Genomic DNA, 25,589 nt, shown 5'->3' on the forward strand with positions numbered 1-25,589 from the left:
GAGAGTCGTGGCTGCGCCGGTGCTTGTCTGACACTGTCGGGGAAGAGGAAAGGCCAGTTCATAGTGGTGGCAGTGGTTCGTCTGCAGAGTTCTCACAGGAGTCCGGGACAACAGGGGGAAGTACATGTTCAGTGTGGGAGACCAAGGCGCAGCGTTCCTCCAGAGAGGAGCCCACAGGCAATAGAAGTGGCTGAATAGGTTCATACGGCACCAGTGAACAGAGAATTAGGTCGGAGGGACAAGGAAAGACAGCCAGCTGGGAGGAACCAAAGAGGGTGGACGCCCGAGTCACCGGATCAATAACAGCAGGAGGCTGTTCCAGTGCAGCAGGGAAGCTGGCATGCTGAAATTCCGCAGGTGTTGCCAACCGGGCAGGCACTATAAGGCCCAGAAAGGAGAATGCTTCTAGAGTGGGAAGCTCAGTCAGGAGACAGTGCTGCCCCCAGCAGCTGGTGAGTCAAGTCAATTAAGTGTATTGTTTGGATTAGTAGATTCTTTGTCATCTCTGATACAGTCTCTGGCTCCTAAAGTGTCAAACAATTTGCCTGTTAAAACTGTCACTTCAGTGCCTAGCTAACTAGTGAAACCTTCAGATCCTTTTGTTTCTGAGTTTCAAGGTGTGAATATGTTTGTTCAGCCTGCACCTGATGCTGTGGCCACTGTTGGATTTACAAAAGAGTTACACGGTCCTGTAACATTGCAGACGGCTGCACCTGCTAGGTTCACTGTCCCTGCAATTTGCATGAAGGATGCTATGCCTTGTGAGATTTCCTTCCTGGGCTATCATTTGGGCATGGCGGTAAAAATTTGTAAGGGAGAGTTCATTAATATACTCTCACCTTTTCACAAGGATATTGCAATGAAGTCTGATAGGAGGGGGGAAGAAAAAGCGTAGACCAATATAGGCGTAGACCAATACCTAGGTAATTTCACAATTGGCTGCAGGCTTATGGCATCTATTGTGGAGTAATTACAGAAAAACACCTTGGAAAAAGTGTTTCAGCACTTAGATGACATTTTGGAAGGTTACAAAAATTTGGGCGGATTGGGTTGGTACTATTACGCTGAGTCGTTTAGACAAAAGCTGTCCATACATGGGTCCCTCATATGGGGTATGAAAGATGTTGGGTTGTGGCTCAATTTCATTTTGCCACAAAAACAAGTCATGCCTAAGCAAACCTCAGTCAATCCTTTGAAACCGACTTTTAGGAAAGTCTGTTGTTTTGCTTTTAACGAAAGCCAATGTCGTTGGAATACCGCATGCAGATACGAGCACGAATGTTCCTATTGTGCTGGGACGCACCCGGTAGTAAAGTGTTTTTAGGAAAAATGGAAATGCGGGCACTAGTCAAGGGATGAAAGATATTTTCAAAAAAGCCTGCACTCCAGTGAGGCTGGAAAAAATGCACCCGTGGCTGGTCAGGTACCCAAACAGGGAGAAAGCATGTTTTCTTATTGATGGTTTTACAAATGGTTTTCCCCTCCCCTCTTTTTTAGGAGAAGGTTGTTCAGTAGTGGGAAACTTGAAATCGGTGGAGGTATAGCCACAAGTGGTTAGGGAGAAAATCTTCAAGAAAATTGAATGGGGCAGAGTTGAAGGTCCATTTGAATATCCACCATTCCTTAATTTTTGCATTTCACCATTAGGTGTGGCACCCAAGCGAGAGCCGGGATCCTTTCACATCATTTACCATTCATTTATAGGACCAGCAGGGTATACTTTTTGTTATAATTTATTGCAAGCTGGCAGAAGAGAAAATGTGTTTGCCCAGCACGTCATTGGAATTTTTGAGCATACAGATTGATACCTGCAGTATGGAGTTTAGCCTGCTGGTGGCTAAGTTGCAGAAATTGAAGGCCTTATTGGTCCTGGCTTTGCGGAAAAAGAAAATAAGTTTGAAGGACATGCAATCGCTCTTGGGTGTCCTGGCATTTGCTTGCAGGATTATTTCGGTGGGGCGAGTTTTTTCACAAAGACTTTATCTTTCTATAACAGGCCTGAAGTCGCCTTTTGCTCATATTAGAATAACCAGTTCTCTCAAAGATGATTTAGGGGTTTGGGCTAATTTCCTGGAAAATTACAATAGGAGATCCTTTTTTGTAGCAGATGACAGAAGGCTGATCTCCTTTAACATCCTTAGTAGCCTTTGTGAGGGTACAAGAGTGGTTTGTTTTTCAAATTACGAAGAGCTACTTTTCAGAACCGCATTTTTGGGGTGCATATTTTGTTACAAAAATCTAAAACAGACCAAGATGGGAGAGGTAGGTGGGTCTCTCTGCAGGCTCTAGAAAATGGGTTTGTTTGCCTGGTAGAGATGATTCGGCTGTTTATTGGGGTTAGACCCGCATGGGAAGAACACTACCTTATTCACGCTAATTTACCCCACTTACTAAGTACCAGTTCAATGGTGTTTCGTGGAAATGCCTAGGCAAAATGGGTTTGGGTAATTTAAAGTTTTCCTCTCACTCCTTTAGAATTGGCGCAGCTTCATTGGTGACAAGTAAGGGGTTACAAGAGTCGGCCATTATGGAAATGGGGAGGTGGAAATCTAAGGCCTCGTACACACGACCGAGAATCTCATCAGGAAAAACCCGACGTTTTCCCTGACGAGATTCTTGGCAAGAAACTCTTGCCGCCCGAATGCACTGACTTTCATTTCAAAAGAACCGCGGTTCTCTTAAAAGGAAAGAACGCAGTGACGTCATTGCGTATGACGAGCATGCGCTCGTCACATTCTATGCCGTTGCCGCCATCTTGCTGCACCCTACCTATGCCGTGGAAGCTACCGCGCATGCGTTGAAGTCATTTTGAGCATGCGCGGGTTTCCACGGCGACAGGTAAGTATACACACTCTCGGGTTTCTCGTCTGGAAACAGGCAAACGAGAATCTCGACGAGAAAAAATAGAGCAGGTTCTCTTTTTTTTCTCGTCGAGATTCTGGCCATATTTCCAGACGAGAAACCTGAATGCCTCGTACACACGAACGGGAATCTCGGCAAGAAGCAGTTTTCTTGCTGTTTTTTGCAGAGAAACCCGGTCGTGTGTACGAGGCCTAAGTGTTTTAAGTTGTATTTCAGGCCAAACCTTTTTGTTTAATTTCCTCAGGTTTTTAGCACACAGTATGGATTCTGGATCATTCGTTTATATATTGGGCACGTAAGAGAGCAGCCCAGAGAAGCTACACTATGAATTTATCCCTGCAGCCGGAATCCTTTATTTATATTGGAAAGGCATAAGAAGCCTTCAATGGTATCAATTTTATTTTCATTTGTCTAGATTATATCACACTTGGCCCCCACCTACTATCTTTTTTTTTTTTTTGTTCCTTATATATTCTTTATTATTTTCTTCCGTACAAAACATCTGTTTAAAATACATACATCTTTATACATAAAACACATTACATGAATTTTAAAATGCTCACTATACCCATAGCCTATCCACCCCTTCACCCCTATCGTCTTATTTGTACCTCACACATAAACTCTTTCCCTTCTGCCGTACAAGCTTTTTTCCCCATCTCTCTCTCTCTTTCCCCTCTCTCCCTCTCTTTCCTGCTTCCTAGTAAAAGTGAAACTCTCTTTCTCTATTTACTCTCTCTCTCGTCGGGCTAATTTCCAACTTCTCCCTCCTCTAGGATGGACACCCCATTTTACTCAGCCAGGGCTCCCACAGTATTTTAAATTTGTTAAAATTACCGCCTCTACTGTAGTTAGAACTACTTTTTCCTTCCCTGGCCTCTGGTTCCAGAGCAATCCCAAAGGTTGTATTTATAATCTATAATACCTTAACCCAGTATCTATATAATTTGGGGCATTTCCACATCATGTGTATAAGGTCTCCTGTACTTTGACACCTAGGGCATTTGTCATCTAATTTCCTTACAAATTTATATAACCTCTTTGGGGTGTAAGAAACTCTATGTACTAAAAATAGATGAGATACTCTCTGTGATGGGGCGAGTGACACTGATGTCCCTAGCTCCAGTATACGTTCCCATTGTTCAGTTGTTATAGGGCCTACATCCTCCTCCCACCTTTATTTATTTTTTTCCCAATCTCTCTCCCCCATAGACCCATCACTAATCTGTGCATATAGTTCTGAATTAAGGCCTTTGGAAATTCCTGACTTAATTAGCCGTTGAAGGTGGGGGATTTTTTGCCATCTCACCGGATACACCTTGAATTGGGCCTGAAGAGCGTGTCTAGTCTGCAGGTAAGTATAGAACAAGGAGTTTGGAATAGCATATTCTTTACTTAGTTCTGCAAAATATTTCAGTGTATTACCTACATATAGTTGTGCCAATCTGGTTATACCTAAATTTTCCCATTCTTTTAATTTCCCCATAGCTACAATTTCCTGCAGATATTTGTTTTCCCAGAGTGGGGAATATTCCATTAGCCCCTTATACCCCAAAGATAACTTTCCTGCCTGCCATATTCTTTTAAACATCCTTAATGTTGGATTCTTAGCAGGGAAGGAGTCGGCCTCCAGAGTTTCTATTATAGAATTATGTGGGGACCCCATTAACATAATTTTCCCACTGGCACTCCCTCCTCCTTCTATACTGCACCCCCCCCAAGGTGCTGTATCTGCGCCACTAAAAAATAGCTACGGGGTGTGGGACGGCCAGACCTCCCTTATTTGTTGGCAGTTGTAATGTTTGAAGACTAATCCTCGCCTTTCCCTTCTTCCAAATAAATTCCCTAAAAATGGTCTCTATTTTTTTAAACCATGCTTTACCTATCCATACAGGAGAATTATGGAGCATGTAAAGCAGTTGTGGCATCCAGATCATCTTAATGAGGTTACTTCGTCCGGCTACCGATAAGGGAAGTCGCCCCCCAAATATCAGCTTTACATTTAAATTTAGCTAGAAGTGGCTCTAAGTTATTACTAATGTATATTCTGGGTCTCGTGTTACCACTATCCCCAGATAGTCCATTTTCTCCACTATTTTTAGCTGGGGGATTTCTGTACAAACAGCATTGCCTAGTGGGTCCACCGGCAAAAGTACAGACTTTTCCCAGTTTATCACCAGCCCCGAAAGTCATCCAAATGCCTCCACTATCTGCACTACCATTTTTAAAGACGTTGTAGAGTCCCCTAAGAAAAGCAGGCTATCATCCGCATAAAGTGCAGTTTTTTCCTCTCATGCCCTTCTCTGGAACCCTTGTATATCCTGTATAGTTCTAATCGCAATTGCCAGTGGCTCTATTGCCAAAGCAAAAAGAAGGGGGGCAAAGGGCACCCTTGCCTTGTCCTCCTTTCTAACCTAAACATCTGTGAATATTCATTGTTGATTTTTATTTTTGCAATTGGGGAGTTATAAAGTGTTTTTAGCCACCTAATGAAAACGGAGCCAAACCCGAATTTTTCCAGGACATGCCAAAGATAGTCCCACTCTAGGCTATCGAAAGCCTTAGTGGCGTCCAGGGATAAGATGGATCTATCACCTGTATTCTCAGTTGGCGTTTGTAGGTTCAAATCCAGCCTTCTAATGTTGACACTCTATTCGGTATAAATCCGGACTGATCCGGATGTATACGTTTCTGGATGTATTTATTAATCCTAGCCATCAGCACCCTAGCCAGTATTTTAACATCAGAGCATGACAATGATATCGGTCTATAGGATGATGTATCTAATTGATCCTTTCCTTCTTTGTGGAGCACTATTATGGTGGCTTCTGACATTGAGGCGGGCAGCTTCCCCCCTTCTAACGCCCAGTTCAACACCTTTAATAATCCTGGGAGCAACACCTCACCGTACTTTTTTAGATTTCTGCTGGTAGACCATCTGGTCCAGGGGACTTCTGATTAGACATCCCCACCACTGCCTGTTGCAGTTCCTCTAAAGTTATTGGGGCTTCTATAATATTTCTATCCTCCTCTGTTAGAACTGGCATTTCTATTCCCCTTAGAAACTCATCCATTTGTGGCATCTCATTCCCTCTTTTTGATTTATATAAATCATGATACCCACCTACTAGCTTAGTGGTTCATTAGGGGGTAATGACTTAGGTAGTGTTAGAACGCTAGACTTATTGTTTATGATAAAAAGGGATCTTAATTGTTTTTCTGTCACTTTTTCGGTCACTTCCCCAGGTACAATGATTGTCTTTTCTGAAGTCGTCCCTCATCTCGAATGGCTGTCCTCGGCTCAGAGGAGGGTTGTGGAGAAGATGCAGAAAAGAACAGGGCCTTGGAGAAGATCATGCCCACGATTAGTGGGTTATCCTATCGGCACTGGGTCCACCTTTCAGATGTAGGCTTGGATATTTTCAACTTGGGCTTTCAATACAGTATTGAGAATTCCGCGGTGGTGGGGTGGGGCCAGCCTTGCGTTGCAAGTCCAGGTTGTGGGGACAGTTTATTTTCTATGTAAAATATGTGGTACTGCTGCTCGAGTTACAAAAACTGGGCAGTAAGAACTGATGGTTATTTGAATTCATGATGTCATTTGGTTGATAATAAGAGTATTGAAGGATATTTAATGTAAAAAAAACAATAAAGGGCCGCGGCCATTTCTTTGTCAAAAACTTGGTATCCTGAGTGCTTATTTAAATGTATTGTATCTGGGGAAAAGCGTTTGGGAGGGGTGTGGCATGCAATCTCAAAGGTATTTAGCAGTTTATATTTCCATGTTCTGTGTACTGTGGGAGACCAGATATAGTGAATGCAGGGTCCTGGGTTTTAAGTTCATTTTAACCATTTAAGGTCCACCCTATAGCAGTTTTACTACCCTGGATCATATATATTCATGATCCAACTCTAAGGCCTTGTACACACGACTGAACATGTCTGCTGAAACTGGTCCGCGGACCAGTTTCCGCGGACATGTCCGACCGTGTGTACGGCCTAGCGGACAGGTTTCCGGCCTAGCGGACAGGTTTCCAGCGGACAAAAGTTTCTTAGCATGCTAAGAAACTTGTCCGCTGGAAACATGTCCGTCGGAGATGTCCGATGGTTTGTACACCTAATCGGACATGTCCGCTGGTTATGACGTGTAACCAGCGTCCCGAAATCCTGCGCATGCGTCGAATTGATTCGACGCATGCGTGGAAGCATTGCACTTCCGTGTTTGAGAACGTCGGTGTCTTCTACGTCACCGCGTTCTCTGTCCGCGGGGATTTTGGTCTGGTGGTGTGTACACACATCAGACCAAAAGCTCCCAGGAGACATGTCTGATGAAAACGGTCTGCGGACCGTTTTCATCGGACATGTCTCCTTGTGTGTACAGCGCCTTATGGGTAAGTGATCAAATACCAAAAGAAAGCTCTAATTGTAGGGGAAAAAGGACATTGGGGTCCAGTGTCGCATGACAGTGTAATTGTCACTTAAAGTAACGTAGTGCCATATCGTAAAAAAAAATGTCTTGGTCATGAAGGGGGGTAAATATTCTGGAGGTTAAGTGGTTAAAGAAGTTCACGTGCAGAACCAAAACTCCATTGAAATCAATATGAGCCAAATATGTCAAATTACAAATGCCCATTTTTTGGGCTAAAAAAGGCAATGGGGTGTCCAGAAAAAAAGCATGGGGAGGTGGGCACTGCCCTGGGGCACATGTACTAATGCCAAAAAAAATAAAATATTCAATTTATCTGGAAGCAGTGATTGTTTTAATTGCTTAAAGTGAGACATTAAAATGTCCAATTCCTTTAAATGAGAGGCTTGGGGGTGTCCTAAATCTGCCTGTGAAGGAGCGCATTTCTGTGATGTACAGAAAGTGCTACAGCAGCACTGACATTTACAAAGGAAAGTGTTTAAAACTGCTGGAAAAAAACACACAGACCCCTCCAAGGGTCTGCTGTGTATTTTGGGGGAACTTTGAAGGAGTCTGTGTGCCATTTTGTTTTTTGTTTTTTCACGAGAAGCCAGAAATGAATGTCATTTGCTAGTAATATAAACTATAATTTTTGCTTTTGCTGTAGCATAACATACAGAAAGAATGTAAAATAAATTTGCTTCCCACCCAAAATACAGACCCTTTAAGACTGTTTTGAATTTTAAGGGGTCACCTCACAAAAAAAAAGTGCAAGGTCCCCCAGGAAACCAATACTAGATCCTTATCCGAGCATGCAGCCTGGCTGGCCAGGAAATGGGAGGATGCTGCTTGCTCGAACCATTCATACCAGGCCATATGCCTTCAAAATGGGGAGTACCTTGCCAGGGAGGATGGAGACAAGGGCCTCCCACTGATCCCAATGGCATTTAGGGCTGAATGATAGCTCCCCAACTGTCACCAGCTATGTAAAGAAAGGGGCAGGGATGGTGATGACTTCATTGACTAAATATGGCCATGGCCTTTGCTTTAGTGGAGAGGATTCCCATGACATCAGTGACTCCTAGGGATGCTGCAGGTGTTTTGATATAGTCTCCTGTACATCCATGGAGAGCAATGTGGCCCCTTTGTATGCTAATTTCTACATTGCAGATTTTGATATCAGCTTTGACTATGGCCATTCCATGAACCTAAGTCATATACTTTTGTGATTCAGACACATGGATTACATTTTTAATTTGGCATTCATATTAAAAAAAGATGGATCCTACCATAACATGTTCAAAGGAGTACAGTATGGCAAATTTCAAACCAATTTTGCTCCCAACTCCATATAAAAAATCAACCACCAAGAAAAATATATTTGTGGTTTGATAGTTTTCTTCCAGTCTTTCCAATAAAAGGCCTAAGCTATAGTAAATTTTTGAGGTGAGAAGGATAATGTATTCAGATTGTTTTTGACACTAGTCAACTTGATTGTTGAATCATTAGTAGTGTGTGGATATGGGAACTGACCTTCTGACTACTTATATCAAGGCTCTATCTTTAGATAGAAAATCTCTTAAGCAGTTTAAAAAGAATCAAGTCTGAAAAGTACATTCCGGGTGAACTATCTTCTTTTAAACTTCCACAGCCATAATAATAAAAACATTGGCCCACATTTAAAAAGGCATTTCAAGGGGCCTCCTGTTTAAGTTTAGAAGAACCCAAAACCTCAGGGATGATCTAGTCTGTAACAAAACATCGTCATAAGAGTTATCTTCAAATAGGTTTGAAAAGGCTTAATAAGTAATTTTACTCATACCTCAATTAGCAAGAAGAAATCCATATTGGAGTACAGTATGTGATATTATGTTTGTTGAAATATCTTTGTTGACTAAACTGTGTTGTCCAGAATTCTCAAATTTCGGTATGCCTTGAGGAACATCACAATGATATTTGCTGCTTTGGCCTTAAACCTCCCATTTTATAGTTAGCAAATTATTAAAGTTCTCAGCTACGTTTCATAGTGATTGTAGAAGTAATTTGTCCTAAGCACAAGGAATATAATTCTCTACCATACTGCAAAGAGTCATTAAATGTATAGGTTGGATACAGTCTACCCAAGGATGACTAAGCAAACACCTTTTGCAATTTTTATGTAAATAAAAAATAAATAATTGTGTTGGATATATATTTTACCACCTTTATCAGAATTCCTATAATCCTAATTTGTTTTTATTTTTGGGATCTGTGTGCATTCCATTGTAATTAACCACTTCAATACCGCACACCGTCATATGACGTCCACAAAGGGGATCTCTTATCCCGGGTGAACGTCATATGACGTCCTGTACTTTGTGCGGTGATATCTGAATGATGCCTGCACCTAGAGGCATCATTCAGATATCATTTTGTTCCGGCGGCGATCCTGCGCACCATAAGAATGATTATAGCGGTGGTTCCGCCACTTGATCGTTCTTATAGGCAGCGGGAGGGGACATCCCCCCCCTCCCGCCACCATCCGGTACTTCTCCAGGCTCTCCCGTGCAATCGGGGGCCCGGAGAGATGATCGCCATGCGCCGGATGGGAAGCATAGAGATGACTGGTGACCAGATGGTCACCAGTCATCTCTATGACCGTCGGAGGCCCGGGCGCGATGTGATGATGTCACGCCCGGGTACCCGTAAGTAAAAAAAAACGCAATTGCAGCTAGTAGGAATGAGATCTGTGAATTTTTTTTCACAATCTGATTCTTTCCAGCCTGGAGGAGAGATGTGGAGTCTTATTGACCGGGCATCTCTCCTTAAAGAGCACCTGTCACACACTATTCCTATTACAAGGGATGTTTACATTCCTTGCAATAGGATTAAAAGCGATCGAAAAAAAAAATGTAAAAAAAAGTGTAAAAAATAAAAAAATAAGTAAGAAAAAAAAATTTAAACGCCCCTGTCCCAGTTATCTTGCGCTCAGAAGCGAACGCACACGTAAGTCCCGCCTACGTATGTAAACGTCGTTCAAACCAAAAATGTGAGGTGTCGCCGCGTGCGTTAGAGCGTGTGCAACAATTCTAGCACTAGACCACCTCTGTAACTCTAAACTGGTAACCTGTAAAAAAATTAAAGCGTAGCCTATAGAGATTTTTAAGTAACGAAGTTTGGCGCCATTCCATGAGTGTGCGCAATTTTAAAGCATGTTAGGTATCTATTTACTCGGCGTAACATCATCTTTCATATTTTACAAAAAAATTGGGCTAACTTTACTGTTTTTTGTTATTTTTTAATTAATGAAACCATTTTCTTTTCCCAAAAAAAGGTGTTTGAAAAATTATTGCGCAAATACCGTGCAAGATAAAAAGTTGCAATGACCGCCATCTTATTCTCTAGGGTGTCTGCTAAAAAAACATATATAATGGTTGGGGGTTCACACTAATGCTGTGTGGGGAAACGTCATGCGCGTTCCCCACACCGCATTTAAATCGCACTACCCTTGCGGTCCACAGCGGGTGTCAGTGCAATCTTAACAACACCCAAAACACAGGTCGCAGATGCAGTGCGTTTGCCGCCACTGGATCGCATGGTACAAAACAACCATGCAATTCAGTTGCAGTGTCGTTACAAAATTGCTGCATGTGCGTTTTTGGTGTGATGTGGTGCGATTTGAGCCCATTCAAAATGAGCTCAAACTGCACCGCACTGAATTGCATGTGAATTGAACAGAAAGGTGGTATGGGTCCTGTGCAATTCATATGCGTTTCACAGTGTGAACTGAGCACTTGCCAACTTTGACACCTGTTTATTTTATGCTATACTTCTTGCAGGTATTTATATTTTTTACAGATTAGAAAATCCTGCACCTAACCCACCACCTTTGAATGTTAATTAATCAATTGACCACTGAAACAAAACATATGTGACTACAAATCACAGAAGAGACTGCAACCAACACAAGGCTCATATAGAAATTTAGTAAGAAAAGTTGGTGCGCTCATCAGTTGATCCAAACCATAATTAAATTAAAAATATAAGCATGATATACAAAAAAAATGTATATTTATATTTTCTTAATATTATCCTATAACACTGTGTAGATAAGAAGTGATTGGAATTGTTGCTCACCCTCTGCCATTGCAACACTGCTGCTGAATCCCTACAGGATGTGTCAGGTGAATACGTTAGTTAAAAGTTACACTCCCACAAGCTCTATTCCACCTCTGGCATCACTCTTCCTTTGTGGCATAGGATATACTGACATCCGGCACCATGATCCTACCTACACTGGGCACTGAGGAGACAGTAGTACAGGGGTTTGGATCCATTACATTTAGGCTAAATTTAAACACGCAGGCAGGGACAGATATTTTGCTGCATTTAGAGACCACATAACTCTGTGCTATGGCGGCATATAAACATGTGTGCATCCAGAAACTCCATAAAAACAATGTCTGTGTCCAGGGTCAGTTGGAGGCTCAGAGTACAGATCTGACAGTCGCTGCTTATACTGATTCTTGCCTGCAGCCACCCATGGCTTCCCATGTGCAGCTATGTGTGTAGCCAGGAGGAGCTGGATATATATGTAGCACTACCCCCGGAGGAGCTGCTGTTTTTTTCGGGTGGCACATTTACCTCATGGCTCCCCCGAATTCCTAGGGGTGAATGATGCGCATTGAATTTGGTAGAAGTAAAGGAATGTCCGCAACAGGTGCTCTTTGCTGTGCTCTTTATTACCCAGCTGGGTAAAAACAATAAAACTTGTGGTGAGGAAAATAAAGTTGAAGAAGAAAGGAGAATAGCAAATTCAGGCGTGATGATAGGGAAACAGTCCTGCTCCCAAGCGTAACACTTCTCTGCGCCACTCCTGTCTGAGTGGGGTTAGTGTACCCGGACAGGCCTCTCTCACTGACCTGGCAGCTGGAGTATCACTCGAACATTTGTAGGATAAAGTCCCTGTCACAGACACTCCTTAGTGAACTTGAACTTGAGGAAAAGTCTCTAACACAGACCCTCCTTGGGATCCTCAAAGTTGGAAACCCAGTCGCTCACTGGGTCCCCGTCACTGTTCAGATGCTCCAGACCATTTTGGTCCCGGAACCAGGAACACTGCGTGGCACACACGCCCCGGCCGGGTAGGCCATAACGTCGGGGCGCCCTGATGTGGTCACTTAAAAGGTGGGTGCCACACTCGAAGAAGAAGAGCCAGAACCAATGGCGTCTGCCCCATAAATACCCCTCCCCAGCATGCACAGCGAGGTCAAACCCTCCTGATTGGCTGCTGGGAAAGAGCACCCAAACCTTGACTCCACTGCTGCCACCTGCAGCACTGGGGTTGGAACACCCCAGCACAGCAGAATAAGCCCACAGCACAGCCAAGCTAAGACAGAGACCCTATTTAACGCATAACAATTTGGTTTAGAGTTTAACTACACTCTGATCTCCCTCTAAATTTAACTAGCACCGGTACTGTAACCAGGCACTACATATACATATTCCTACAATCAGGAGCAGGGGAGGGCTGGCAGCCTTAGGCCTAGGGGCAAGTCCAGTCAAGTAGCCCATTGAACCATTGAATCGGCTCACTATCCATCTACACCACATTCTCCACAAAGAGAGAGGGAGGGAAACTGTTCCATGTTGCCACAGAGAGAGAGAGACCGCTTGACACTGCCTGCACAGAGAGAGAGACCGCTTGACACTGCCTGCACAGAGAGAGAGACCGCTTGACACTGCCTGCACAGAGAAAGAGACCGCTTGACACTGCCTGCACAGAGAGAGAGACCGCTTGACACTGCCTGCACAGAGAGAGACCGACTGACACTGCCTGCGCAGAGAGAGAGAGACCGCTTGACACTGCCTGCACAGAGAGAGACTGACTGACACTGCCTGCGCAGAGAGAGACCGCTTGACACTACCTGCACATAGAGAGAGACCTCTTGACACTGCCTGCACACAAAGAGAGAGAGACTGCTTGACACTGCCTGCACAGAGAGAGACCGCTTGACATTGCCTGCACACAGAGAGAGAGACCACTTGACACTGCCTGCACAGAGAGAGAGAGAGAGACCTCTTGACACTGCCTGCACAGAGAGAGAGACCGCTTGACACTGCATGCACAGAGAGAGAGAGAGACCACTTGACACTGCCTGCACAGAGAGGTGGTCACTTTTTGTGGGGGAAGTGTGAAGCTGTCACTCTCTGTGGGGGAAATCATTGTGGAGTAGTCTCTCAGAGAGAGAGAGTGCATGATTACCCCCAGAGAGACTGAGAAAAAGAGCTTGCACATTCCCCACACCCAGTACACAGACCAATGAGACTGCAGAAAGATGAAGACAAAAGACTATGCTGCCACACTAAGCACTACCTGTGGAGTCGAACTTCTCACTGGGAAAGCAAAGCAAGCAGAGTAGCTGAGAGTCACAGTAAGTGCAGCAGGCTAAACACGCAAGTCCTGCTGTCTCTTGGGTATCAATTTACTCAGCGTAACATCATCTTTCAGAATATAAAAAAAGCAAAATCTATTTTTCCCAAAAAAAGTGCCATTGTAAGACCACTGCGCAAATACGGTGTGATAAAAAGTATTGCAACGACCACCATTTTATTATATAGGGTGTCATAAAATATATATATAGTATATCTAAGTAATTTTCTATAAAAAAAAAAGATTTTAACCTGTAGACAAGTTTGAAAAATAGGCCCGGTCCTTAAAGTGGTTGTATACCCTAATTTGTCATTTTTACCTACAGGTAATCCCAGGGCTCAACAAATCCCGGTCGCCAGGTCGCCATGGCGACTAGAAATAGCGTCCTGGCGACTTGGCTTGTAAGGTGGGCAAAAAAAATAAAAATACAATTTTGTTCCATAGGACCGGCGCTCCGCGGACTAGGCCGAAGCCGCGGCCTCGCCTAAAACATCCTGCCCGCAGCTCGCCGCGATCCAGGGAAACCCTGCGAGCGGCAGCCTTTTCGCAGGATCGCTGCGGGCAGGATGTTTTAGGTGAGGCCGCGGCTTCGGCCTAGTCCGCGGAGCGCCTTTTCCCCAGGATCGCGGCGGACTAGGCCCCCACCTCCCCCGCCGCTCGATCGCGAGGTGCCCGTGATGTCCGGTAAAAGAGGCTGCGGCTTTGCAGCCTTGTGAAGTCCGCAGCTCTTCCTTGTGTGAGCTGGCGCCATCTGGTGGTGGCCATTGGTATTACAAGTTAGGCATTACAAGTTAAACAGCAATTCTAATGTCATTTTACACTATTTTCACTGACATCTTCTTCCCTCTAATTAGAACCCCCAAACATTATATATATTTTTTATCCTAACACCCTAGAGAATAAAATGGCGATCGTTGCAATACTTTCTGTCACGCCGTATTTGCGCAGCGGTCTTACAAGCACACTTTTTTGGGAAAAAAATTGTAATTAAAAAATAAGACAACAGTAAAGTTATCCCCATTTTTTTTTATATTATTAAAGATAATGTTACGCCGAGTAAATTCATAGCCAACATGTCACGCTTCAAAATTGCGTCCGCTCGTGGAATGCTGACAAACTTTTACCCTTTAAAATCTTCATAGGCGACGTTTAAAAAAATCTACAGGTTGCATGTTTTGAGTTACAGAGGAGGTCTAGGGCTAGAATTATTGCTCTCGCTCTACCAATCGCGGCGATACCTCACATGTGTGGTTTGAACACCGTTTACATATGCGGGCGCTGCTCACGTATGTGTTCGCTTCCGCGCGCAAGCTCGTCGGGACGGGGTGCGTTTTCTGGCTCCTAACTTTTTTAGCTGGCTCCTAGATTCCAAGCAAATTTGTCAAACCCTGGGTAAGCCTATAATAAGACTTGCCTGTATGTAAAATTAATATCTCCTCAATCTGTAAAGTTGAAGAGATTTTCCCTTTGCATGCAGCCGCTGATGTAAGTGGCGCTTGCGCTCTGAATGCCCCGGCTGAAGGTGGGAGTGATGTCATCGCGGCTCTAGCCACTCACAGTGCTGGAGCCGTGACCCGGAAGGAACGCCAAGGGCAAGATGTTAACTCCCTCGGACCGGGCTGCGATACAGGGGCTTCAATCCAAGGTAAGTATTTTATAGTGATCTAGTATGTGCTGCATACTAGCTCATTATGCCTTTGCCTTGCATTTTTTTTATGTACAGGTATACAACTGCTTTAAAGTGGTTGTAAACCCTGAAAAAAAAACACAAGACAAAGGCATAATGAGCTAGTATGCTGGCGATATCTCTCCTGGGGGTTACTTCCGTGTATCGCGGCTCCGGCACTGTGATTGGCCAGAGCTGTGATGATGGTCGGAGCTGCGCATGCGCGCAGAAGACTCTGGTAATGGCACACAGACTGAAGCCGTGCTGTTGCTTGAGTTTGCTCTAGTGCGCATGTGCCAATAGCATCAGCACATGCAGGGGACAGGGAATATCTCCTAAACCATGCAGGTTTAGGAAATATCCTGGGTAGCTACAGGTAAGCCTTATTATAGGCTTACCTGTAGAATAATGTGGTTGTAAAGGGTTTACAACCACTTTAAGTGGTAAAAGCTGAACTTCCTGTTAAAAAACAAACAAAAAAAACAATTAAATGTTTAGGTACCGGTTAAAAATAATGAAATAAGTTTTTAAATGTAGTTATTATCAGTACCTAAATTGGACTCACTTTGCATCGGTCTCTTCCACAAAGGCACTCAGGCTAGTGGAAAGAGGGGGTGATGATACAAGGAGCCAATCAAATATGCCGTAGTGCACATGTCCTGACCAGAAAGTTGTGTACCATGAGGGCAAAGCAGTGTGAGCAGAGAAGTGACATTCTACCTACTGTCTGATCACAGGCTTGGGGGCAGAGAGGAGACCTCGTTTTGGGAAAGTAAGGGCAGCAGTCCATCTGAGCAGTATGACTGGACTGTGTAGAAATCAGGATGTAGAGAAAAACAAATCTTTTTGTAGATAAAAAGGTCTGATATATGTATTTCAACTGTGCAAAACAAAACTTGTGTAAACACTTGCACCGAGAAACAGAAAGAGGAAATAAGACTGAACAGCATTGACGTTAACTACAAATGCAATAATAAGCAGTATTATAAAAGCTATGATAAAGACCAGAAATCTACACTGACCTTGAGGGAAATAGTACAATCTTTTTTCTCCTTTTTAATTCCTGGAGAATGGAGCCTTCAGGAAGTAAGATACTATGCACAGGAAGCGGAAAAAAAGATACTCGATGATGACTTTGCTTCCTGTCAGAAAATACTGAAAGATCTTGACACAGGCATTTGAAAATGAAAATGAAATTCCAGCTGGGGGGGGGTTGGGGGGTTGGGACTTTGAATGAGGCATGTGATAGACACTACCACAGGCCTCCATCCCTGTAAATGTAAAAAAAGGGGGGAGAGTTGGGACTTTAAATGAGATGCATTTTTAGCAGTATGCAATTAAATATATATATGGAATATAAAAATGTTTTCCATAGTAGCCAGGCTCAAGGTTGCCAACCAAAAAAGCACTAAACCAAATTAATCTGTCTAAATGTATGTAATTAAAAACAGAGGTTTAGTTACATGCATTTGCAAATACCTGTTTTAAGCTGCAATGCCAGCGTCAAGGCACTCCGTGTATTGCAGTCCTAGCTATGATTTTGAAGCCTCCTAATAAGGAGCACAGGTGTGCTAATCAATAGGCAGGGGGCAGGTGTAATTGCATACAGTTAGACAGATTAATTTGGTTTAGTGCTTTTTTGGTTGGCAACCTTGAGCCTGGCTACTATGGAAAACATTTTTATATTCCATATATATATTTAATCGCATACTGCTAAAAACGCATCTCATTTAAAGTCCCAACTCTACCCCCTTTTTTTTACATGAAATTCCAGCTAGTTTAAAAGAACAATTTGACTATATTAATAACATAGTATAGAAAGCATTAAAGGGTCACTAAAGGAAAAAATTTTTTTAGCTGAAATGACTGTTTACAGGGCATAGAGACATAATAGTTAACTGATTCCTTTTAAAAATGATTAAAAATTGATAAAAAAACAATCATATAATGTGCCTGCAGTGTAGTTTCGTTTTTGCTGTTGTTTGCTGGTTCTCTGATGTACAGAGAGCCACTAGAGGGCAGTCAGCCAATAGAGAGCAGTGATACTTTGTCTAAAACTCCTCAGCACCAATCCAGTTTCGTTTTACACACAGCTCCTTGATTAGTGACCACCGTGAGAAATCTCCCAGTACTGTGGTTATCAGGAAACAGGCAACCAGGAAGTGTCCAAAACAGAGAGAGATTTACAGCAACATGAAAGCAAAAACGAACAATGAGGACATGAAACCAGGACTGCAGCAAGGTAAAGGAAGCTATTTAGCTAAAAAAAAAAATTCCTTTAGTGTCCCTTTAATGTGCAGTGGTACATTTCATCATCCTGCACCACTAATAACACTTGTAGGTAGATTCAGAAAGATTTAGGCCGGCTTATCAGTAGATAAGCCGACCTAACTCGGAATCTACGTCTATCTTAGCTTGCAATTTTTTGGATGGCCCCTAGGTGGCGCTTCCATTGCGGCCGGCGTAGATTATGTAAATGAGCTTTTAAGCCGATTCCCGAACGTACGCGAGCCCGCCGCAGTCGATTAACGTTGTTTCCGTAAGGCCTTAGGCGGCCTAAAGTTATTCCACCTATGAGGTGAAATAACAATGTTAAAGTATGGCCGCCGTTCCCGCCGCGAGGTTCGAATTTTTTACGTCGTTTGCGTAAGTCGTCCGTGAATCGGGAGTTACGTCGTTTACGTCCGCGTCGAAATCAATAGGCCCGTACGGCGTACTTAGTCGCAATGCGCCCTGGGAAATGTAGGCGCATGCGCAGTGTAAAAAAACGTCAAAAAACTTGAGGTCAAGCCTCATTTCCATACAACACGCCCCCCTTCAAGCAATTTGAATTAGGCACCCTTACGCCCGCCGTGTTTACACTACGCCGCCCTAAGTAAGGAGGTAAGTGCTTTCTGAATCATGTACTTTCCTCTTTTACTTAAGGCGGCGTAGTGTAAACACGCTAGGCTACGCCGTCCTTAAGTTTAGGCGCCCCTACCTGAATCTACCCATTGGTATGTAAAATTTGCACCTAAGGCCTTGTACACACGATCAGTCCAAACTGATGAAAACGGACTGAAGTTCAGTTTCATCAGTCCAAACCGACCGTGTGTATGGCCCATCGGACTGTTGTCCTTCAGTCCAAAGTTTTAGGCCTTGTACACACGATCAGTCCAAACTGATGAAAACCGACTGAAGGCTGAAGTCTAATGGTCTGATGGTCTGATGTGCCTACACACCATCAGTTCAAAAACCGATCGAGTCCAACGCGGTGACGTAAAACACAATGACGTTCAGAGAAAAATGAAGTTCAATGCTTCCAAGCATGCATCGACTTGATTCTGAGCATGCGCGGGTTTTGAACCGATGCTTTTGCGTACTAACCATCGGTTTTGACTGATCGGTCATCAGTCCATCAGTCCGATTTTAAAGCAAGTTTTAAAACTTTGGTCTGAAGGACAAAAGTCTGATGGGCCATACACACGGTAGGTTTGGACTGATGAAACTGAACTTCAGTCCGTTTTCATCAGTTTGGACTGATCGTGTGTACAGGGCCTCAGAACTTGCTTTAAAATTGGACTGATGGACGAGGGCCTAACAGTAACTTTCTTATTTAAGCAAAACACTACAACCTTGTGAAATAAACTTAGGCTACATGTACACTAACCTACCATGACCGCGGCCGCAGGAAAACATAAAAAGCAGCAAGAACGCAAACCACGTTTTTGACGCAAACTGCGTTTTTCCCTGTCCGATGGTCAAAACTTTTCTGGAGGTTTCTAATGTGCGCTTTCTAGTGGGATAACATTGAAATAAGTAGTGTGCATGTCGGCTGATAGATGGAAATTACCATCACTACTGTACATGATTACACATACGTAGGTTGCACCAATTTTTTTTTTTTTACAAACTGACAGCTAAAAGGAGATGAGTTTTTAAGAGACAAACTGTAATGTAAAGCTGATGTCTATGGTTTACAGTATGTACTTTAAGTTGTTATTGGGTAACTTACATTTATACAATATTTTCTCTATGAAATTGTGAATGTAAAGTTTTTGTTTCTTTAAGTTGAATTTTTTTGTTTCTATTTTCTGTAGACAGTTTAAGAAAGTTTAATTGTAGATTTCTTTCAAGATCAAATCAATATTGTTATGAACTGTTGTCGCTGGGCCCTTAAACGGTATGGGGCCCATAGGCCGGTGCTGACTTCTTGATATGAATCCTAATGACAAACTCTCTGTACTATTGTTTTTATTTCACATGCACAATACCAGGTAGCTAGGTACGTGTGCTACTGTATGTGTGTAATGGTCACCTTCCAGTATATTAGTAGGTGAAACTGATTATTGCAATAGAGTTTATATGAAGCTCCTATTATTTTACTTAGGCCCCTTTCACACTGGGCGCGGGAGGTGCGGTGGCGGTACAGCGGTGCGATTTTTAGCATTCTATACCATTGTAAAGCTACGTCAATAGATTTGCTGGTGTTCTCATATTAATTCCTACAAGCAGGGATCTTCTCACATTAATACCACAGGTAGGGGATCATTCTGCAAGTATTTTGACGTGGTGTGCTGTGTCCTCTGCACAGTGTGCACCTAAAGCCACATGAATACAATTGCTGTTGTTGTCATATTAATATCACAGGCAGTGGCTGATCAGCAATTATTTTCACTGCGCCCATTCCTGTGCCTAACCAAGAGTAACTGTGAGGACATACAGTGTTGTGGCACCAGCACCACCACCACCACCACCACCACCAACAAAGGCCCAATTTTTCTGCCCCTGTTCAACAGGGGCATGTAATTACAATTCTTGATCTAATATTTAACAGCAGGGCCCATTCCTGCGCCCACCAAGAGTAACTGTGAGGACTTACAGTGTTGTGGCACCAGCGCCAGCACCAGCACCAAAGGCCCAATTTTTCTACCACTGTTTAACAATGGCATGTAATTACAATTCTTGATATAATAGTTCACAGCAGGGCGTTCCAGCGCCCACCAAGACTAACTGTGAGGGCTTACAGCGTTGTGGCAACACCAACCAAATTTCTGCAGAGTATATACGGCAGGCCCCTACTTTCAAACATCCAACTTACAAACGACTCCTACTTGCAAACGGAAGGAGACAACAGAAAGTGAGAGGAAATCTACCCCTAGGAAGGGAAATTCTCTTCTGTAAGAGGTGTCTCCTGTCCACTGATGCTTTATCACCAATCCTTGTTTCACTAAAAAAAACTAATTTTCAAAAAAACATTTGTCATTGGGACAGAAAGTGAGGTGCAATCTTCTGAACAGATGCGCACAGACAGCAAAACAAATGTTACAGGGGTGATAACCCTTCTCTATGTTTTCCAAAAAGCTTAAAAATAGATTTTTTGGCTGGAGCTACACTTTAAAAAAGTACCAGTTCAAAATTACCAACAGATTCTACTTAACAACAAATCTACAGTCCCTGTCTTGTTGGCACAGCCTGTATACTGCTGTTCAAAGTATATAGGGCCAAAGGGGCTGGTAATGACCTGGGGGGAGGGGGGGAAACCCATGCTATTTTTCTCTATGATTTTCATCCATATTGCAGGGACCAGACATTACATTAAAGCCGCAAGCAGTTTTAAATTACTTTTTTCTTATAGTATTGTCATTTTGTGCAGGGACAGTTCTAAACACTTCACAGGCATACTATAGACACCCAGCAGGTACGATATTTAAAGGAATTTTTCCAAAAAAAAAATTCACTTTAAGCATCATTATAATCACTGCTCAGCAAAAAAACGACTGTTTAAGAAAAAAAAAATTCCATTGATACATGTTCCCTGGGGCAAGACCCAGGTCCTCAAACACGTTTTACGACAATAACTTGCATATTAGCCTTTAAAATTAGCACTTTTGAATTCGAACGTTTGAGTCCCATAGACTTCAATGGGGTTCTAAAAGTTTGCGCGAACATTCGGTCCGTTCGAAGGTTCTGGTGCGAACCGAATGGGGGGGGGGAGGTGTTCAGCTCATCCCTATTCAGGAACAGTTTACAGGAAAGGACTATGCTTTGCATTCAATGACAGCAATTGCAAATGGCTGAATTCATGCAAATACAAACATGAGTGTGCATTTTGTTTCAATGCTCACCTGGTGCATAAATGTTTTCGGGAATTACAGGCCAGTCCAAGAGACAATTTTCCAAAAGGCAGTAACACTGGTGAATCTTCAAAGAATGCTACCTTGGCTCAGAATTTACCCAAATCCGCAGAAGGCTTCATTATTAATTAAAGGTTTCACGGCAGTTTTTAATTTACCCCCTTTTGAAGGTTTAGGTTGTAACATAGTTAATAACCTAAAATCAGCTAGAGAATTCCCTAACGTGGTTAGAGATAAATTAGTTAAAGAAGTGAGGGCGGGTAGGATGGAAGGTCCTTTCAAATCCCCTCCATTTTTGAGTTTTAGGGTATCGCCTTTAGGGGTAGTTCCCAAACAGGAACTAAACAAATTTTGTTTAATCCATCACCTATTGTTTCCTTTTTTGGAATTCTTTAAACGATCAGATAGATCCAAATTTAGCTTCAGTGTCTTATGCATCTTTCGAATGAGCTTTGCAAAAACTGCATATTTTGGGAAACAATGCGTTGATGGCAAAAGCAGACATAAAGTCTGCTTTTAGACTTCTCCCCCTAAATCCAAACTGTTTTAACTCAATAGGGATATGTTTTGAGGGTAAATCTTACTTTGACAAGTGCCTGCCAATGGGTTGTTCTTTGTCATGTACTTATTTTTAAAACTTTGTCTTCTTTCATTGAATAAGTAGTAAATGAGGTGGCTGCCTCTAGATTCTCAATTCTCAATTATTTAGATGACTTTCTTTTCATGGGATTGGTAGTAAATGAGGTGGCGGGCTCTAGATTCTCAATTCTCAATAATTTAGATGACTTTCTTTTCATGGGATTGGTAGTAAATGAGGTGGCGGGCTCTAGATTCTCAATTCTCAATTATTTAGATGACTTTCTTTTCATGGGATTGGTAGTAAATGAGGTGGCGGGCTCTAGATTCTCAATTCTCAATTATTTAGATGACTTTCTTTTCATGGGATTGGGAGAATCAGAAGACTGTCTGCATTTACTCAAATCATTGTTTTCCGTTTGTAAATATTTTGGTATTCCTCTGAAAAAACTGTTTTTCCATCAACATCTTTGGAATTTTTGGGTATCACATTGGACACAGTAGCAGGCGAGTATAGGCTCCCAGATGAAAAAATATACAAAATTACTCAGATGCTGTTGATGTTTATAAGAAGGAAGAAGGTTACATTAAGAGAAATGCACTCTCTTCTGGGTCAATTGGCATTTGCATCAAGGGTTTTGCCGTTGGGGAGAGTTTTCTCTAGAAGGTTGTACTCGGCTATATCTGGTTTAAAGAGCCCTTCATCTTATGTCAGATTAACCTCAGAGATAAAAGGGGACTTTTTGGTTTGGCAAACATTTTTGGAACAGTTCAGTGGGAAATCACTGTTGGATGGATGGATTTTGTTTATGACAGTGATTTCTTATTGGAGACAGATGCAGCAGGATCGATTGGTTTCGGAGAAATTTGGGGGAACCAATGGTGCACATTCGCTTCACTCAGCGGGTGTGTGGCCAATGGTTTCTGCAAAAATATTGTGCTTTTGGAATTATTCCGGTAGTCGTTTCTTTAGAGTTATGTAGTTTGCAATTTGCAACCAGGAGGATATTACTGAGCACAAGGTAATAAAGGTGTTTGCTTTGCTGTAAATTGTCTTTCCTCCAAGTCTCCGCAGGTGGTGTCTTTATTGCAGCATTTAGTATTTCTTTGTCTAAAATGGAACATCTGACTAAAGGCTAAATACATTCAAGGTAAGGTAAACATATTAGCTGATGCTCTCTCCCGCCTGCAGATGGACCGGTTTTTCTCCCTGCTGCTCAAAAATTTGCAAAACCCTAGATGGAGTATAATTTTTCCTACGTCTTTTCAAACTACTGGCTTGTCAGTTTCTTTTCAATAAAACAGGCCATGAAAGGATATAGGAAATCACATTTGAATAATGATAATAGATCCCCGGTAACACCTGAAATATTATCAAAATTATGTAATGTAACAAAAGTAATATGTTCATCAGAATATGAAGTTATTCTGTTCAATGCAGTTTTTTCTGTGGCATTTTTTGCAGAATTCAGGGTATCAGAGTTGTTACCTCCATCTAGGGCAGGAAAGTCAGGTATTTTTTTTGTCAAATGTTCAGTTATTGGAAGAAAGTGTGAAAATATTTTTGAAAATTAGCAAGAGGGTATGGATTCTTGGATATATTTAAAAAAGTGTCAGGATGAAAGTATTTGTCCAGCGAGGTCATTAAGGTTATATATGAGTTTAAGGTCGGGTTTATCGAACCTATATTCATTCACAGTGACGATTCACCTTAACAGGTTATCAATTTAGAGTAATATTAAAACGTAGTTTGTATCGTTTTAATTTGCACCATTTAAGGATAATGACACATTCATTCAGAATAGGAGCAGCCACAGAGGCTGCTCGGATTGGTTTAAAAGCTAATAGCATTAAGAAAATAGGTAGGTGAAGCTCTGACTGTTATAAATTGTATATTTGTCCTTATTAATCAATTGCCTTGTTTCAGGTACGTCTCTCGGTGTGGATAGTGGGACATTCTTTTGTCTTCTGGGCTCAGAAAAGAGCGGCTGATAGAATTTATTCTGAAAATCTAGGATTAGATCCAGCCACAATTTGAGCATTATTAAAATTACTGCTACCAAAAAAAACTTCTGTTTTTAAAACTTAGAACTCCTGAGATTCTACCCCCTCAACATGCCTTTATTAAAAATAAAATAAAATAAAAAAAGATTCCAGCGGTGGTAAAGAACTCTCGGTTACCACCGCTGGAATCTTTTTTTTTATTTTAATTTTTTTATTTTTAATAAAGGACTTTCCCAACGGTGTCTGTTTTTTTTTTTTTTTACAATTTCTTACACTTTCTTTGTGAAATGGTAGGGGTACAATGTACCCCATTACCAATTCACATAGGGGGGGCCGGGATCTGGGGCCCATTTGTTAAAGGGGTCTTCCAGATTCCGATAAGCCCCCCGCCCGCAGACCTCCACAACCACCGGGCAAGGGTTGTGGGGATGAGGCCCTTGTACCCATCAACATGGGGACATGGTGCTTTGAGGGGTCACACACCCGCAAAGCATCCTCTGGTTTGAATTTTTGGGGGGAACTCCACGCCATTCTTTTTAAATTTGGGGTGGAGTTCCCCTTAAAATCCATACCAGACCTGAAGGGCCTGGTATGGATATTTGGGGGGGAAGCCCACGTCATTTTTTTTATTTAATGCGGGGTTCCCCTTAATATCCATACCAGACCTGAAGGGCCTGGTAATTGAATTTGGGGGGACCCCCACGCATTTTTTTTCTCAATGACTTTCAATGCCTTTTCTCTGTATTGCTGGGAGCCGACAATTCGTTATAGCCGCGAGTGGTTTTAAATGACTTTTTTTCCTTGAGAAATTACACTTTGTGCAGGGACAGTTCTAATCACGGGAAACATGCGCTACTTCACAGGCATACTATACACCCCCCCTCACTAAGCATTATTAAAATCACTGCTCCCGAAAAAACGAGTATCTCATGAAACTCCGTCGTATCTCTCTTTTTTGACCCGCGTATCTATGCGAGTGATTCCTAGAATCATTTTTGCATAGATACGCTGAAGATCCGACATGTGTAAGTCACTTACACTGTCGGATCTTAAATGTAATTTCCCTGCCGGCTGCTAGGTGGCGTTTACGTTCAGGTCTCATTTGTTTATGCAAATGAGCCTGATACGCCGATTCCCGAACGAAATCGCGTCTCGTAACCGTCACTTACGTCGTTTGCGTAAGCTTAAGGTTACCCCTGCTATATGAGGGGTAACCTTACGCCAGTCCCACGTATGCCATGTTAAGTATAGCGTCGGGTCCGCGTCGTCTTTTCCCGTCGGGTACGTTGTTTTCCTAAGTCGTTCTTGAATACGACTTTACGTCAATGACGCACACGTCGGCGTCATTGACGTTTTCCGCAGAGAACTGGAGCATGCGCACTGGGCTATTTTTAGCCCGGCGCATGCGCAGTTCGATTGAAACGGGGGGGCACTTAATTTAAATATAAGCCGCCCCCGGGCCGTTTACACTACGCCTCCGCAAACTACGGAGCAAGTGCTTGAGGAATACGGCACTTGCTCCAGTAAGTTGCGGCGGCGTAGTGTAAA

The 25,589-nt window shown here is 42.7% G+C and overlaps 1 protein-coding gene across 1 annotated transcript in view; it reads right to left on the minus strand.

The window, feature by feature from the left end:
* Positions 1-16,454, minus strand: part of LOC120929450 (glycoprotein-N-acetylgalactosamine 3-beta-galactosyltransferase 1-like) — a 56,480-nt gene extending 40,026 nt beyond the window's left edge. The window contains exon 1 of the mRNA XM_040340881.1: positions 16,368-16,454. The gene's annotated coding sequence lies outside the window, so the exon portion shown is untranslated. The remainder of the gene's footprint in view (positions 1-16,367) is intronic.
* Positions 16,455-25,589: the final 9,135 nt, after the last annotated feature.

The sequence above is a fragment of the Rana temporaria genome, chromosome 2, assembly GCF_905171775.1.
Source record: "Rana temporaria chromosome 2, aRanTem1.1, whole genome shotgun sequence".
NCBI classification, from domain to species: domain Eukaryota; kingdom Metazoa; phylum Chordata; class Amphibia; order Anura; family Ranidae; genus Rana; species Rana temporaria.